Below are 19,098 nucleotides of genomic sequence, written 5' to 3' on the forward strand. Positions count from 1 at the left end.
ATTGTGTAAACCCCCCCTTCCAACCTTGCTCTAACGTTCTGTCTGGCCATGAAAAATGGATTAAACTCACAGCAAAATGCACACTTCATATAGAAATCTCATGTAAGCCTCAGGTTATTCTAGGTGAGAGAACTGTTTCCTTAAGGTGAAAGGCAACTATTGTACATGAAGTATAGAAGTGTCGTACATAAGCTGGTAAATTGCAGCTCAAGTACATAGATTAAAAAGTGCAGCCACTTTGGGCATTGATCATACCAATGAGCATTGTTACTTATGTGGAAAATATACCCTTACCCTATACATTTCAAGGCTTTTGAACTGGGGGTGAGAATTATAATTTTGTGAACCCCGGACATGACTCATGTTAAAAATGCTTCCATGTGGTTTTTGACAATGAAACATTAAACTATATGGAATATATGAGCCATGCAGTTGAAGTTCGATTCTGCCGTCTTAGTTATTTTAGCCAGCGTCTGGGCCATGGCTACCGCTAGGTAGCGCACGATACTTCAGGACACAATCTTCTGTATTTCCAGATTAAGCGTAACTTAACAGTAACTTTATTCTCATAGCATTGACTACTTAAGAGTATGATAATATTCTATAGCTTTAACTATATTGTTAAACTACATTATATTGCAAAGGGTCTACTTGTGTTGCAAAGGTAGGAAAACAAATTCTTTACATTAATGTGTAGAGTAATTATAATTTTTATTTGTATGGCGCAAATATATTCTGCAGCATTTTATACTTACATTTATAAAAGGTCATCTTTACAGTCACATATGTCTACATGGAGGTCAAACAGATCATTAAAACCTATTTTTTAAGCAATCATTCAGGTATATAGAGCTATACAAACTATTTTAGTTTCTCTGGACGATTACTAGATAAAGAACATATGCAGCTTGATTGACAGGATATGAAAATATTGTATGCTAATCATTTTACTGTTTTAATAATCCTATATTACATGCAGAGGGTCTAAGACATATAACGCTGTATGAAGATATTAATTTATTGTATACGTAAAATAATACAATATTGATGCTTGATTAAAAAGATTTAGGCTTTAAAACTCGAGCTTAGGAAATTTCCAAGTTGTTTGATTATGTGCTTCATTAACACCTTAGAAATGTAAAAAAGTTTTCATCCTAATTATTATTTTTTTTTTTTAACAAAGAACTGATTTAAAAAGCTGTCAGGAGAAGAAATAGTTCTAATAGTACTGTATCTGTTGAGGAATTTTATCATGTATGTGGCGGTGGATTTTATTGGAATTATCAACAGGTGCAGACTATGTTTAGCAGACAGCAGATGGAGCTCTGTTAATTTTTAGAGTTTGGTAATGTGTGCAGTTCCTCTACGCTAAACTATTATGAACTCTCAATTTTGCTTGTGTTAGTTCATTCTTGTACCTTCTGTGTTGATGATTATGAAGATAGTGGTCTTCACAACATTATTATTGCCTTTGAAGACAGGTGTACGTGTACCAGCTTCAGAAAGGCAGTTATTCTAGAAAAATCTGTGCTCCAAAAGTCAAATGGCTTTCCTCCCCTGCCGTGTAGCCCAACAGTACTGTACGGTCACATGTGGTATATTTCCACGCTCAGGAGAAATTGTGTAACACATTATAGAATCCTAGAATGGTAGAGATGGAAGGGACCTCCTAGGTCATCTGGTCCAACCCCCTGCTCACAGCAGGATTCACTATATCATCCCACACAGATGTCTGTCCGGTCTCTTTTTTTTCCACTGAAAGGGAACTCACCACCTCTTGTGGCAGCCTGTTCCACTCATTGATTACCCTCACTGTCAAAAAGTTTTTTCTAATATCTATTGTGTCTCCTCTCAATTAGTTTCATCCCATTGCTTCTAGTCTTTCCTTGTACCAATGAGTACAGTGCTGATCCCTCTACAGTGTGACAGCCCTTGAGATATTTGTAAACAGCTATTACGTCTCATCTCACTCTTCTTTTTTGCAAATTAAACATTCCCAAATCCTGTAACAATTCCTCATAGGACATGGTTTGTAGACCAGTCACCATTCTGGTTTCTCTTCTCTGAACTTGCTCCAGTTTGCTGATGTCTTTTTTAAAATGTGGTTCCCAGAACTGAACACAATATTTTAGATGAGGTCTGAACAAAGAAAAGTAAAGGGTAATAATTACATCACGTGATCTAGACTGTATGTTTCTGTTAAAACATTCTGAAATTGTATGTCTTTTTGCTGCTGCATCACACTGTTGACTCATGTTCAGTCTGTGATCTATTAGTATACCCTTGTCTTTTTCACATGGGCTGTTGTTTAGCTCTCCTTCTCCCATACTATAGATGTTTTCTTTATTTTTTTCCCAAATGTAAGACTTTGCATTTCTCCCTGTTAAAAAAAACATCGTTAATTATTGCCCTTTATTCCAATTTGTTTAGATCTTTTTGAATTCTCTTTCTCTCTTCTATAGCATTAGCTAACCATCCTAGCTTTGTGTCATGAGCAAATGTAATCAGTTTACCCTCAATTCCTTCATCTAAATCATTGATAGAGATGTTGAACAACACAGGTTCCAGGATAAAGCCCTGTGGTAACACACTTGAGATATTCTTCCAACTAGTTATGCAGTCATTTATGACCACTCTTTGGGTCCGATTACTGAGCCAGTTATGAATCCACCTAATAATTGTCTTGTCCATTCCATACCTGGTAATTTTTTTCAAAATGGATAGTATGAAGTACTTTGTCAAATGCTTTGCTGAAGTCAAGATATACTATATCTACTGCATTTTCTTGATCCATCCAGTCAGTAATTCTGTCATAGAAAAAAAATAATTTAGTCTAACATAACTCATTAATTACAAACCCATGCAGGCTCTGGTTAATCACTTCCTTCTTCTCCAGGTACTTGCATACTTGTTTAATAATTTGTTCAAAGCTCTTTCCTGGTATAGAGGTCATGCTCATAGGCCTATAATTCCCTGGGTCCACCTTCTTCCCCTTTTTGAAGTTGGGGACAACACTTGCTCTTCTCCAGTCTTATGGGACTTTTTCTGTTTTCAAAGAATTTTCAAAGATTATGAAGAGTGGTTCAGAAATTTCCTTCAGTACTATGTAAATCATCTGAATCTGGAGATTTTAATTCATTTATGTTAGTTAAGTGTTCCCTCACCATCTCTCTGTTTATAGATAGCCTGAATTCTTCTATTCCTTCATTAGTATAGTAAAGATCAGTTGAATCAATTAAATTTACTTTCTGAGAGAAAAGAGATGCAAAATACGAATTTTAAAGTTCGGTCTTCTGTACATAATTTTTGTACTACTTCACCATTTTCATCCAGTAAAAATCCTATAGCATCCTTTACATTTCTCTTTCTTGTGACATAGCCCCCAAATCCTTTTTTATTGCTTTTGACCTCTCTTGCAAGCCTTAATTCATTATCACCTTTAGCTAATCTGATGCATACCTTGCAGGTTCTGTAGACTGCATTATATTCTTCTTTGCATATGCCTCCCTCTTTCCATTTGATAAACATTTTTTTCTTCCCATTTTAGTAACTGTTTAAGTTCTGTGTTTGTCCATCCTGGTCTCCTTAAATGCTTTCTATTCTTCCCTCTTTTAGGGATTAACGATTGTGCTTTAAGAATCTCATGCTTCAAAATTTCCAATACTTCCTGGACATTTTGGTCCTTAAGGACATCCAGCCACTGAATTTCTCCGATATATTATGTGGCATTTTTTACCTATTCTCCTTGTGAAAATTGGAAATCTGGAATTAAACAACATTTTAGTGGTAAAAATGTAATTATTTTTTCATCACTACCAAATAGTATAAAATTCTGTGACACACCTGTGGTGTTGATATGCTCACTGCATCACTAGATGAATTAATCCAGGGAGGTACTTTGTAAAATGGGGTCAATTATGGGGGGGTCGGCTTTTCTGCCATGTCAGGGGTTCTGCCAATGTGACGTGGCATCCCCAACCCATTCCAACTAAAACTGAACTCCAATATGGCTTTCCTTTTCTTCTGAGCTTTGCACTGTGCCTCAAAAGTACTTTTTGACCACATATGGGGTATTGGCAATCTCAGGAGAAATTGTGTAAGAAATTGGGTGGTCCATTTTCTCTTATTACCCTTTTTACAAATTGAAACTTTTTAGCTGAAGTAAGATTTTAGTGAAGAAATGGAATTTTTTTATTTTCACAACCCAATGTTATACAATTTCGTGACTCACCTGAAGGTTAAAATTGCTCACTACTTAACAAGATGAATTTTTTGAGAGGTGTAGTTTTCAGAATGGGTTCACACGTAGGTGAGGGGGGTTCTGTTGTTTTGCCATGTCATAGGATCTTCAAATATGACATGGTGTCTGCAATCTGTTCCAGCCAAATTAGCGCTCCTTCCCATCCGATCTCTGCTATGCTCCCATTACACAAGGAGCATCAGTGTACGCAGGAGAAATTGCACAACAAAATATATGGTGCAATTTCTCTTGTCATCTTTGTGAAAATAAAAAATTGGGCCAAAAAAACCCAACATTTTTATTGGGAAAATGTTTTTTTTTTTATTTTCACAGCTCAATGTTTTAAAATTCTATGAAGCACCTGGGGGTTTCGGATGCTTACTATGCATCTACAGTACATAATCCTTGAGAGGTATCGTATTCAAAATGGGGTGACTTGTTTCTATTGTTTAGGCACCTCAGGAGCCCTCCAAACAGGACATGGCATCCGCTAACAATTTTAGACAATTTTGTGTTCCAAAAGTGAAATGGTGCTCCTTCCCTTCCCACACTGCTGAGTGAGAACCCATATTTCCACCACATATGGAGTGGCGTATTGGCATACTCAGGAGAAATTGCTGATAGTTACAAAGTTACATAGGTTAAAAAAAGATCTAGGTCTATCAAGTTCAACCTTTCTCCACCAATTATATAATTTTGTCACTAACTCATCTATAACCGACAATGTTATGAGTACTTAGGAAATCATCCAGCCCTTTTTTAAAAGTTGCTATAGTGTCAGCCATTACTACCTCTTGTGAAGATGCATTCCACAGTCTTACAGCTCTAACTATAAAGAGCCCTTGCCCATTTAGCTACTGGAATCGCCTTTCTTCCACCTGCAGTGAGTGCCCCCTGGTCTTTAGTATTGTCTTGGAAAAAATAAGTCATGTGCCAGTCATTCATTGTCCACACATGAATTTATACATATAAATGAGATCTCCTTCGAAACGTCTTGTTTCTAAGCTAAACAAGCCCAACTTTTCCAATCTCTCATCATATGGGAGGCCTTCTATTACTTTCAATAATTTCGTTTCCCGTGTTTACATAGTTACATAGGTTGAAAAAATGCCGAGGTCCAACATGTTCAACCTTCCTCCACCAATTATACATTTCATCACTAAATCATTTATAACCAACAATGTTGTGTGTACTGAGGAAATCATCCAGCCTTCACGACCGGCCTATTTTGCGCTTTCCGTTTTTTTTTCACCATTCTTTTTCTGAGAGATGAAACTTTTTTATTTTTCAGACAATCTGGTCATGTGAGTGCTCGTTTTTTCCAGAACGAGCTGTACTGTACCATGTGTTTTACAATATAGTGTACTGGAAAACGGCAAAATTCTAAATGTGGAAAAATTGCAAAAAAAAAAAGTGCAATTGCAGTATTGTTTTTGAGATATTTTATTCACTGTGTTTACTATAGGATAAAACTGATGTATCAGTGTCATGCCTGAGGTCGGTGCGAGTTCTTAAACACCAAACATGACTAGCTTTACTTTTATCTAAGGGGTTAAAAAAATCAGAAGTTTGACTGAAAAAAGTGGCGTACGTTTTGCGCCATTTTCTACTACCCATAGCGTTCTCATTTTTCAGACTTGTGGCTCAGTGATGGCTTATTTTTTGCGTCTCGAGCTGACGTTTTTAACATTACCATTTTTGCGCAGATGCTAAATTTTGATCGCCTGTTATTGCATTTTGCACAAAATTTGTGGCGACCAAAAAAATGTAATTTTGCCATTTGGAGGTTTTGTTGCCGCTACGCCTTTATCAATCAGATTACTTGATTTTATATTTTGATCGGGCATTTCTGAATTCAGTGCTACCAAATGTGTTTATTTTTTTTATTTTTTTAAGCCTTTAATTTTCAATGGGGCAAAAGGGAGGTGATTTGAACTTTTAGGTTTTTTTTTTTTTAATTTTTCAAAACTTTTTTTTACTTTTTTTAATAGTCCCCCTAGGGGGCAATAAGGATCAGCTGTCTGATCGCTGGTTCCTTTCTCACGATCAAAGCAGCATCGCAAATCATCAGCAAAGACTGGCACTTTTCTCTGAATCCCATCCACAAGGTTATTAATAAAGAGATTAAAAAAGAATCAGTCCTAGCACAGATCCCTGCGGCACCCCACTGCTGACTATAGCCCATTTAGAGAATATACCATTTATGACTACTCTTTGTTTGCTATATTTTAGCTAATTCCTTACCCATCTGCTTATAGTTTCCCCTAGTCCTTGCTTCTGGAGCTTCATTATAAGGCTGTCATGTGGTACAGTATTAAATGCCTTTGCAAAGTCTAAATAAATCACATCAGCTGCATTACCAATATCCAGATTTGTACTTACCTCCTCATAGAAACCCAACATGTTGGTGAGGTTCTACTTCTCCTTCTACTTCTCCTTCTGGAGCTTCATTATAAGGCTATGTGCCCACGGGAGCTTGTTTGTGCGGATTTTGCCACGGGACAACCTGCGGATTTTTCTGGATTTTCCAGATAAATCCGCAGGTTTTCGCATGTACAGTCACTCCCCATGTTGTCCTATGGGACATGGGGAGTGCTGTGTCCACGCTGCAGAAAGTGTGGCTGCCGAACATGCTGCGGATGTCCGCATCCGCAAGTATAATTGCATGTCAATTATTCATACGGAATTACCTGCGGATGTCCCGGCCCTCCGCTATGGAGATAGAGGCCGGGACGTCCGCAGGTAAGCCGCATGAATGTCCGCATGTTTCCCGCAGCTATTCCGCTGTAATCTCGCAGCTAAAAATAGCTGTGGACGCCGGCGGGCAGCTGCGGGAAACATGCGCTCGTACCTGCGGATACATCCGCAGGTACGAGCGCCCGTGGGCACATAGCCTTAGGCTGTCATGTGGTACAGTATTAAATGGCTTTGCAAAGTCTAAATAAATCACATCAGCTGCATTACCAATATCCAGATTTGCACTTACCTCCGAGTCCTCATAGAAACCCAACATGTTAGTGAGGCTCTACTTCTCCTTAATACATCCATGCTGGTTGTCAGTTATTATATTATTCTATCCAATACATTTGGCATGTCATCTCTTAAAATGCACTCAACATTGCACACCACAGATGTCAGACTTTTCTGACAGTAGTGGCCTGAATCCACTTTCTTACCATTTTTAAATATCAGTACCACATCAGCCATCGACCAATCCCGAGGCACCAACCGTGTTACAAGAAAGTCTAAGAAGATGAGATACAGCGTTCTGTCAATTACTATGCTCAATTTCCTCAATGTCCATGGATCAATGCCATCTTGTCTGGGGAATTGGTGAATGATTAATTTGCTCAGACACCATCATACTTCTTCTTGTGTTAAATGAGTTGGATTAGTTGGGCCGATGAACAAGCCAGGTAAAGCGCTTGGAAATGGGGCTAAAAAACAATGCGCCATTTTCAGGGGTGGCTGCGGGCTGCGATTTTTAGCGTGGGGGTCCCAGAACGCTTGGCCCTTACCATGCTGGGAATCCCAGTCCCCAGCTGCCTGGTTTTACCTGACTAGCAATCAATATATGGCGGGAGCCCACACATTTTTTTTAATTATTTTTTTAAATAATTAAAAGAAAAAAAAAAAATGGGCTTCCCTGTGTTTTGATTGCCAGCCAAGGTAAAGCCTGGCAAATGGGGGTAGCAGCCCATAGCCATCCGCTTTATCTGCGCTAAGAAGCAAAAATACCACAAAGCGCTGTCATTTTTTTAATTATTTATTTATTTTTACACTACTATATGTGTGAGGGACCCAACAACCAATCTCAGACGCTGTCACGCAGAATGGGCGTCTGTGATTGGCTGTTGGAGTAACCTGGAATCTGTCCATATATTCTAGATGCTAGAATGTAGGGGCTGGTTTTAAGTTACTCCAGCATCCAATCACAGATGCCCACTTTGTGACAGCTTCTGTGATTGTCTGTTATTTTAACAGTAAAATAAAACCACAACACGGAGAAAAAAATATTTTATTAGAAATAAAACAAGACATTTAGGACTCCATCTTTATTACCCAAAAAAATCCTTCTGACGTAATCCAAAGGCGGGCGAGCATCTTCAACTGTGCTACATCTGTGCGAGAAGACAAACACAGGTCTGCTAACACAGACTCAGCTGAGAGATGTCAGAGACCTCACCTGAGAGCACAGCTGAGGCTTGCATATGACTCCTGCGAGTCTCGCATCGGTATCCCCTGGCACGGTGCACACTCTCCTGACCGGAGCACCTCAGCTGCATGGAAATGCATGCAGCCAACCCGCTTCTGTAAGGAGAGTGTGTGCCGTGCTGAGTGACATCGATGCTATACTCGCACATTGACAGTCAACGTTTATTCGAGTCCATGGCTCATGGACTCGGGTGAACCCTGACGTCACCGCGTACATGGCCAAGCCGCAGGACGCAGGTAAAAGATGTTCCTCGCTCCTGCGGCTTCACACACAGCGATGCGTGATGCCGCTGGAACGAGGAACAATATCGTAACATCGGTCATTTCAAAATTATGGAAATGACCGATGCTACACCGGTGATACGATTACGATGATTTTGCGCTCGTTAATCGTATCAAAAAGGCTTTACACACTACGATATCGCCTGCGAAGCCGGATGTGCGTCACTTTCAATTTGACCCCACCGACATCGCACCTGCGATGTCGTAGTGAGCAAAGTGCCCCTTAGAATGCTGTGAACAATTTTGGGCTACAGTATAAAATGACAAGCAAAAGGGTAACAATGTTTTGAACTTTTGACTTTCAGGTTCCATATCTCACCATCCACTACAGCTTTGAAAGTGAAACTACCTTCATTTTAAAGACAATCATATTGGATATATAATACATATATTTGACTTACAACTATTTAGCATATCAGTAGTATCATATCAGATTCTTGTCATGTTACTGCATTGTTACTGTTTTGCTCCTAAAATATAAATTTTAATTTCTATTATTTTGTTAGTATTTTGTGAATTACCTTTAACTTTCAACACTGCCTGAATCCTTTTGGGCATGCTCTCAATCAGATTCAAGTGTCTCTTTACTCAAATCTGATCCCAGGTTTCTTCTACACGTTCCCAATGTTGGTGTATACTGGTCGACTCACTTTTGGGTATGTATACAACTTTTTCTTTAACTCTACCCACAGGTGTTAGATTAAGTTGTGGTCTGAGGACTGTGGGAGACAATAAAGCACCTCTTCTTCATTGTCATTGAACAATGTAGAGGTTTCTTCACCTTTTTTCAGGCTACCATTCCAAACTTGTGTAATGTCATTTCCACAGTACTTGCATGGACATCTGTGATCTCACTATTATGATGCATATGAGCTGCCTCCACTGCCGTGTTTGTCACGCCAGAACGATAGACCTTGTGATGAGGTGACTTGTTCACTCTAATATTTTGCCTGAACGTCCACCTCTTGGCTTCTGAATGGATAGGAGGACTTCATTTTGTATTCTTCCAACAATCATGACACTCCCATGATGCAGTTTGGCAATTTTTCTGGCCAGAGACCACTATCAATTAACTGCATGATGCAGTTTCTCTTTTCTTGGGAAATCTTCATGGCTGGTTTTTGATTCTAACCAATGACCTTTCATTTGTGAATCAACATAATATACACACTGAGCTGTTAGTGAATGTGAGAACAGGTATGTAATTTGTAGTATACAGGGAGAAAAACTTTTTCAAACACCAGGAGCAAAACAGTAACAATGCAGTAACTTGACAAGAATCTGCTAAACTAATCATATGCTAAGTAGTTACAAGTCAAATTTATATATGAGATAGCCAAGATGGTAGCCTAAAAAATGTAGATAGTATCACGCTCCAGGGCTTATTTTAAACAACAGAGAGCATGATCAGTTTGAGACATGTAATTAGCACAGAATAGTAGAACTTTGTTTTCTTACAAACATATTAGCAGCTGCAGCTCTCACAGCTTCGCTGTATTGCAGCACGAAGTTGAGGCACAGAAAAGACACTTGCAGATGTGTCAGTTATAATCATACACAGCTCTGCGGTGAGATCAGGAGAGCAGAGAGCGGCCTTCACACATTACACTGGTAACTCCCCCTTTAATTTAAAGTACACTCTGAAGGCAGATTCTCATGCAGATCAGTGTCTTGTCCATAGCCTGGCACTGCTCATCTACAAAAAATTTAGGATTTCTTCAGAATAAAACAACGGATCATAGATATAATGGGAATTAAGGGAATAGGTGAACTGCAATACAAAGACAAAAGTAAATAGAAACAGCCGGGCACTACAGCCACAGGTAGGTACTCATGGGTTGTAGCTTTACTTAGTAACGGACTTTCAGCAGTCCCCAGTGGTGCTCAGCCGGCATAGGAGAAGAGGTCCAATAAATCCATAGAGGCAGAGGAGGCGGCACTTCACGATGGAGTTTTGCGTTTTTTAATGTGCAGTTGTAAGCGGACTTGGACCCGTGGAAGCACACTGCCTTAGTGCGAAACGGCCGTCGTCAGACGTACATGCACTCCCCACTTATGCTGTAACCCGCTTACAACTGCACATTAAAAAATGCAAAACACCATCGTGAAGTGCTGCCTTCTCTGCCTTTATGCAATACAAAGACACATTATCAAATTTATGGTTATTCAATTTGGAGAAGCAAATGCTTAGGGGTTGTCTTATTACAAGGTAAAAAATATATGGAGGGACAGTGCAAAAATTTGTATAATGGTTTATTTACTCCTAGGCCTGCAATGGTGATGAAGGGGCATCTTCTATGAATAGAAGAAAGGAAATTTAATTACAGCTGACAGTTCTTTACTATAAGAGCAGTGAGATTATGGAAGTCAATGATGTAGAGGTTGATTCACTAAAAAAGTTCAGGGAGGAGCTGGATGTCTTTCTTGAACATATATTTCAGTACTAGATTCTGCGATGGGGCGTTGAACCAAGGAACTAGTCTAATTGCCAAACATGGAGTTGTGGAGGAATTTTTTCACTCAATATGAGGCAAGTAGCATCTGCCTTATCAGGTTTGTGCCTTCCTCTGGATAAACATGTTAGGTTATAGCTTGAACTTGATGACTTATGTCTACCTTCAAACTTAAAGACTATGGAAACTTTGGGCACAATGGATGTATCTGTACCTGACATAGATGTATGGATCAAAGAAATCCAGAAAGGATACAGACACTACAAAAAAATGGGAACCTAAGAAAGGATCTTATAATGTCCGTTTGTTCAACTACTCTAAGATGTAAATGCTGCATTCAATCCAAGGCTACAAGGGATTCACTTCATAATGAGTGTCAGACTAAAGCTTTCTGACAGTGATGTGTGCTCCCATGAAACTACCTATAGCCAGAAACAACAGTTATATAGTCAATTTTAATATATGTCTGTATTCCAGACTGTTCAAGGTGCACAGTCACTTACCAAGTGAAAAATAAGACTTACATTTTGAATAACTTAAAACACAATGCAACAATGACAAAAAATGTTTCAGTGGAAGCCTGTCATGCATGTGACAATGGTAATGAATTCATAGGATACAAAATGGAAGACTCTCTAAATCATCATGGGATAAAGCATGAAAAGAAAGTCCCATACATGCCAGAGCAAAATGCTGTAGCTGGTAGGAAGAACAGAACCCTGACTGAAATGATCAGATATATGCCAACAGATAATTAACTATCAGAAATATTGTATACTGGGGTAAATCCAGTATGAAAACATTTATTTAAAAAACTATGAACTATGGCATGGTGAGAAACCAAGTGTAAAATAGGTGACTGAATGCCGAAACGCGTTGTCTCTGTTGATCTACCACCTATATAGTCAGTACCTCATTGCCCGTGTATTTTGACAATTTTTAAAGGTTTAATAAAAGTTATTTTTTTTACCTTATCCGGAGAAACTTGAGCTGGACTTTTTCCTCTTCCATTTTCTGCTAAAATAGTTTTTAGTTGCAGAGAATTTGTCTATATTCTAGAAGAGAAACACCAAACTCCAAATTAGAGCAGAACAATTATTTGCTGGATACAATGACAATTATAAAGGGTTCAGACAAAATCATAAACCTTAGAAATAACAGAAGTACGTTTACCAACAATGTTAATTTATCTGAATTTCTGAAAGATAATGTGATGACACTCGAAATAAGAATAGAAGGAAAAAATAACAGAGAGCAGATTACTTTTGAACAAATGGCTGAAGTCAGTTTAAGCCCAACCATGGCGAGTGAGCAGAGCTACCCAGATATATTAGCACGGCATTCAACAAAAGAAAACAAAGCAAAACCACCTGTGTGTTCTTCACAGATGGCAAGTACAATCAGTTTATGAACCAACATCTTAGGAAGACATAGCCCAGCTTTCAGAAGGGTAAGCAAATAAATAAAGGCTGCAGACAAAGAAATTAAATCTATTCATGACAAGCATGGATGTCTGGCACACGAAATGATGGAAGTAACCCAAGTTCCATTTTTAACAAAATGTTAAAGAACTTCTGCACTTAGGAGGGCTTTGCGATGTCGGTGGGGTCAAATTGAAAATGACGCACTTCCGGCATCGCATGCGACATCGTAGTGTGTAAAGCCTAGATGATACGATTAACGAGCGCAAAAGCGTCGTAATCGTATCATCGGTGCATCGTCGGCGTAATCCATGATTACGCTGACGCGACAGTCCGATGTTGTTCCTCGCTCCTGCGGCAGCACACATCGCTGTGTATGAAGTCGCAGGAGCGAGGAACATCTCCTACCGGCGTCACTGCAGCTTCCGTAGGATATGCGGAAGGAAGGAGATAGGCGGGATGTTTACATCCCACTCATCTCCGCCCCTCCGCTCCGATTGGCCGCCTGGCATTTGACGTTGCTATGACGCCGCACGACCCGCCCCCTTAACAAGGAGGCGGGACGCCGGCCAAAGCGACGGTCGCAGGACAGGTGAGTCCATGTGAAGCTGCCGTAGCGATAATGTTCGCTACGGCAGTTATCACAAGGAAATCGCTGCTGCGACGGGGGCGGGTACTATCGCGCTCGGCGTCGCAGCGTGCAAAGTACCCCTTACAGTACTACCCAACTGAGGGCATGACTGCAGACATTTTTTACATGGGCAATAATGAGGATGGGCCTCTCAAACCAAGCCTTAGTTTGGTAATAGCAACAGCTTCAGACATACAGTTAGGTCCAGAAATATTTGGACAGTGACACAATTTTCGCGAGTTGGGCTCTGCATGCCACCACATTGGATTTGAAATGAAACCTCTACAACAGAATTCAAGTGCAGATTGTAACGTTTAATTTGAAGGTTTGAACAAAAATATCTATTAGAAATTGTAGGAATTGTACACATTTCTTTACAAACACTCCACATTTTAGGAGGTCAAAAGTAATTGGACAAATAAACCAAACCCAAAAAAAAATTTTTTATTTTCAATATTTTGTTGCGAATCCTTTGGAGGCAATCACTGCCTTAAGTCTGGAACCCATGGAAATCACCAAACGCTGGGTTTCCTCCTTCTTAATGCTTTGCCAGGCCTTTACAGCCGCAGCCTTCAGGTCTTGCTTGTTTGTGGGTCTTTCCGTCTTAAGTCTAGATTTGAGCAAGTGAAATGCATGCTCAATTGGGTTAAGATCTGGTGATTGACTTGGCCATTGCAGAAGGTTCCACTTTTTTGCACTCATGAACTCCTGGGTAGCTTTGACTGTATGCTTGGGGTCATTGTCCATCTGTACTATGAAGCGCCGTTCGATCAACTTTGCGGCATTTGGCTGAATCTGGGCTGAAAGTATATCCCGGTACACTTCAGAATTCATCCGGCTACTCTTGTCTGCTGTTATGTCATCAATAAACACAAGTGACCCAGTGCCATTGAAAGCCATGCATGCCCATGCCATCAAGTTGCCTCCACCATGTTTTACAGAGGATGTGGTGTGCCTTGGATCATGTTCCGTTCCCTTTCTTCTCCAAACTTTTTGCTTCCCATCATTCTGGTACAGGTTGATCTTGGTCTCATCTGTCCATAGAATACTTTTCCAGAACTGAGCTGGCTTCATGAGGTGTTTTTCAGCAAATTTAACTCTGGCCTGTCTATTTTTGGAATTGATGAATGGTTTGCATCTAGATGTGAACCCTTTGTATTTACTTTCATGGAGTCTTCTCTTTACTGTTGACTTAGAGACAGATACACCTACTTCACTGAGAGTGTTCTGGACTTCAGTTGATGTTGTGGACGGGTTCTTCTTCACCAAAGAAAGTATGCGGCAATCATCCACCACTGTTGTCATCCGTGGACGCCCAGGCATTTTTGAGTTTCCAAGCTCACCAGTCAATTCCTTTTTTCTCAGAATGTACCCGACTGTTGATTTTGCTACTCCAAGCATGTCTGCTATCTCTCTGATGGATTTTTTCTTTTTTTTCAGCCTCAGGATGTTCTGCTTCACCTCAATTGAGAGTTCCTTAGACCGCATGTTGTCTGGTCACAGCAACAGCTTCCAAATGCAAAACCACACACCTGTAATCAACCCCAGACCTTTTAACTACTTCATTGATTACAGGTTAACGAGGGAGACACCTTCAGAGTTAATTGCAGCCCTTAGAGTCCCTTGTCCAATTACTTTTGGTCCCTTGAAAAAGAGGAGGCTATACATTACAGAGCTATGATTCCTAAACCCTTTCTCCGATTTGGATGTGAAAACTCTCATATTACAGCTGGGAGTGTGCACTTTCAGCCCATATTATATATATAATTGTATTTCTGAACATGTTTTTGTAAACAGCTAAAATAACAAAACTTGTGTCACTGTCCAAATATTTCTGGACATAACTGTATGGTGGAGGGACTGTGATGAGCAGATAGCAGAAGGTGCTGAAATAATTGTTAGAGTTTTCGGTTCCTTTAGACCGGGGGTCTCAAACTCGGCTGGGTGTATGGGCCGCACAGAGGAAAAAAATAATTTGGGGGACCGCATTCTTTGCAGGACAAAGTGACATTTTTATTGGTACCATATTTTTTTTTTTTTTACACACCTTTGGATCACTGGCTTTGAACATTTTTCACTTGTTTATTATAACAAATGTGCACATTCTTTGTTTAAATATTAAAAAAAATTGATGGTAAAAAAAAGTCATGCCTTATTTTGAGTTGTTTTTTTTTAATTCTATCATTTTCTTGTAACTAATAGTCTTACAATTAGCACCATATAGTAATTTTGGCCAACATCTTTTAGTAATCTTCCCCATCTTGTTGTAATGTGTCCATCCTTGTCCCCTTGTAGTATTGTGCCCCATCCTAGTCCCTATCCTAAAGTAATGTGCTCATCCTTGTCCCCATCCTATAGTAATGTCCCCAGCCTTGTCCTCATCTTATCGTAATGTGCCCATCCTGTAGTAATGTGTCCATCCTTGTCCCCATCCTATAGTAATGTCCCCAACCTATAGTAATGTCCCCAACCTATAGTAATGTCCCCATCTTATAGTAATGTTCCCCTTCCTTGTCCCCTTGTAGCAATCTCCATATCCTATAGTACTGTCTCATCCTATAGTTGTCCCATTCTATAGTAATGTATCCATCGTATTGTAATGTCCCCATCCTATAGTAATGTGCCCACCTGTCCCCATCCTATAGTAATGTCCCCAGCCTTGTCCCCATCCAATAGTAATGTGCCTATCCTTGTCCCCATCCTATAGTAATGTCCCTATCCTATAGTAATGTCCCCAGCCTTATCCCTAACCTATAGTAATGTTTCCCATCCTTGTCCCCATCCTATAGTGATGTCCCCATCCTATAGTAATGTCCCCAGCCTTCTCCCCATCCTATAGTAATGTCCCCAGCCTTGTCCCCATCCTATAGTAATGTCCTCAGCCTTGGCCCCATTCTATAGTAATGTCCCCAGCCTTGTCCCCATTCTATAGTAATGTCCCCATCCAATAGTATTGTGCCCATCCTTGTAATGTCCCCATCCTTTAGTAATGTCCCCATCCTATAGTCATGTGCCCACCTTGTCCCTATCCTATAGTAATGTGCCCACCTTGTCCCTATTCTATTGTAATTTACCCACCTTGTACCCATCCTATAGTAATGTGGCGGCAGTTGAAAGGGGACAGTGGCTATAACTTACCGATCGCTCTCCTCAGCTTTCACAGACGGAGTGAAGCTGAGGGGAGCGGTCTCCGGCCCCAGATCTACAGTGATTGGAGAGATCAGTCACAAGACCGGTCTCTCCAATCAGAGCTGTTGGCGGGTGAAACATAGGTCACTCAGCTCCAGCCAATAATCAGTGCTATAGCTGCACTGATCATGGCTGGATTTCAATGTTTCAGCCATTTTCAATGGCTGACATTACAGTGGCTGTGATTGGCTGAGCGGCGTTCGTCAGCCAGTCACAGCCATCGTAGGTCCGGTGGGGAGACACCACCCCTCCTGAGGTCAGGCATAGGTCCCCTCTAGAGATGAGCGAACCGGTCGCGGTTCAGCTCGAGGTCGGTTCGCCGAACGGAGCTCCCGTTCGAGTTCGGTTCGTCGAACGTTCGACGAACCGAACTCGAACTGCATAGGAAACAATGGCAGGCATTCACAAACACATAAAAACACCTAGAAAACACCCTCAAAGGTGTCAAAAAGGTGACAAACAACTCACAACACAACACAAACACATGGGAAAGTGACAAGGACATATACTCATGCGAAAACAAAAGAGCTGGACAAGGAAAAAGAGGAGGAAACACAGATATAGGCATGGCACGCCCTTCTAAAATCATGTAAAACACCGCAAGCTGACTCCAAGCAGAGTCTCCCTTTTTTCCAAAAATTGGGCCGCACAGACACCCACCCCCTTCAGTGGAGGCACTTGTGCCCCAGTTGTACTCTTCACAGGTACATTTGCATCAAGCACATTCAAAAATACGCCATCCTTAACCGTCCCCAGGATGACACCGGGGTAGGTAGCAAAGTCTTTCCTGATCCCAGCTCTGTTCATCTTGGCTTCTTTTAAAAACAATGTAAGCAAGGGTTACTCCAAGCGGAGTTTCCCTTTTTTCCAAAAATTGTGCCCCACACACACCCACCCATTCAGTGGCAGCACTTGTGCCCTAGTTGTACACTTCACAGCTAGATTTGCATCAAGCACATTCAAAAATACGCCATACTTAACCGTCCCCAGGATGACACCGGGGTAGGTAGCAAAGTCTTTCCTGATCCAAGCTCTGTTCATCTTGGCTTCTTTTAAAAACAATGTAAGCAAGGGTTACTCCAAGCGGAGTCTCCCTTTTTTCCAAAAATTGTGCCCCACGCACACCCACCCATTCAGTGGCAGCACTTGTGCCCTAGTTGTACACTTCACAGCTAGATTTGCATCAAGCACATTCAAAAATACGCCATCCTTAACCCTCCCCAGGATGACACCGGGGTAGGTAGCAAAGTCTTTCCTGAACCATGACTTGTTCATCTTGGCTTCTTTTAAAAACAATGTAAGCAAGGGTTACTCCAAGCGGAGTCTCCCTTTTTTCCTAAAATTGTGCCCCACACACACCCACCCATTCAGTGGCAGCACTTGTGCCCTAGTTGTACACTTCACAGCTAAATTTGCATCAAGCACATTCCAAATCCACAAGCATTTACTCTCCCCAGGATGACACAAGGGTAGTAAATTCCTGGTGGATCCATGACTTGTTCATTTTGATGAACGTTAGTCTGTCCACATTGTCACTGGACAGACGCGTGCGCTTATCTGTCAGCACACACCCAGCAGCACTGAAGACACGTTCAGAGACAACGCTGGCAGCAGGACACGACAAAATCTCCAAGGCGTAACTGGAGAGCTCTGGCCATTTTTCTAGATTTGAAGCCCAAAATGAGCAAGGCTCCATTTGCAAAGTCATGGCATCGATGTTCATTTGGAGATACTCCTGTATCATCCTCTCCAGCCGTTGACTATGTGTCAGACTTGTTGTCTCTGGTGGCCTTGCAAAGGAGGGTCTAAAAAAATTATGAAAAGATTCCATAAAATTGCTATTACCAGCACCAGATACAGTCCTACTGGTACGGGTAGACTGTTGAAGATGACGAGACCGTCCCATGTTTGTCAAGTTACAACTGGGAGATTCACTCCCTGCACCTGCACGGTTGTTTGGTGGAAAAGCCGAGCTAAGATCGAGTAACAGCTTCTGCTGATACTCCTGCATACGTGCGTCCCTTTCTATGGCTGGAATTATGTCACAAAATTTGGACTTGTATCGGGGATCTAATAGTGTGGCAATCCAGTAGTCATCATCACTTCTAATTTTGACAATACGAGGGTCATGTTGGAGGTAGTGCAACAAGAAGGCACTCATGTGTCTTGCGCAGCTATGCGGACCAAGTCCACGCTGTGTTTGTGGCATAGAGGTGCTAACCGTTCTTTCTTCCTCTGACATCTCCCCCCAACCTCTTTCAACTGAAATTTGACCAAGGTCTCCCTCATCCGCTGAGTCTTCCATGTCCACAGACAGTTCGTCCTCCATTTCTTCATGTTCTCCTGCACCTTCCTCAACATTTCGCCTGCTACTATGCGCCCTTGTTGATCCCTGTCCCCCATGGTCCCATGCCTGCTGCGTTGGTGATGATGAACGTCTGGACCTTGGTGATGTTGTTGTCCCTTGTGCATATGAATCCTCCTGTAGTTCCTCCCCTTCCTGTTGTCCCACCCCCTGACTCCGAATAGTGTTTAGCGTGTGCTCCAGCATGTAAATGACTGGAATTGTCATGCTGATAATGGCATTGTCAGTGCTAAACATATTCGTCGCCATGTCGAAACTGTGCAGAAAGGTGCATAGGTCCTTGATCTGAGACCACTCCATCA

General features: G+C 41.0%; 1 long non-coding RNA gene across 1 annotated transcript in view; it reads left to right on the plus strand.

The window, feature by feature from the left end:
* LOC142243106 (uncharacterized) overlaps nt 1-19,098 on the plus strand; it is a 34,055-nt gene that overhangs the window by 3,442 nt on the left and 11,515 nt on the right. The gene's annotated exons all lie outside the window — the stretch shown is intronic.

This window comes from Anomaloglossus baeobatrachus, chromosome 6 (genome assembly GCF_048569485.1).
Source record: "Anomaloglossus baeobatrachus isolate aAnoBae1 chromosome 6, aAnoBae1.hap1, whole genome shotgun sequence".
In the NCBI taxonomy this organism is placed as follows: domain Eukaryota; kingdom Metazoa; phylum Chordata; class Amphibia; order Anura; family Aromobatidae; genus Anomaloglossus; species Anomaloglossus baeobatrachus.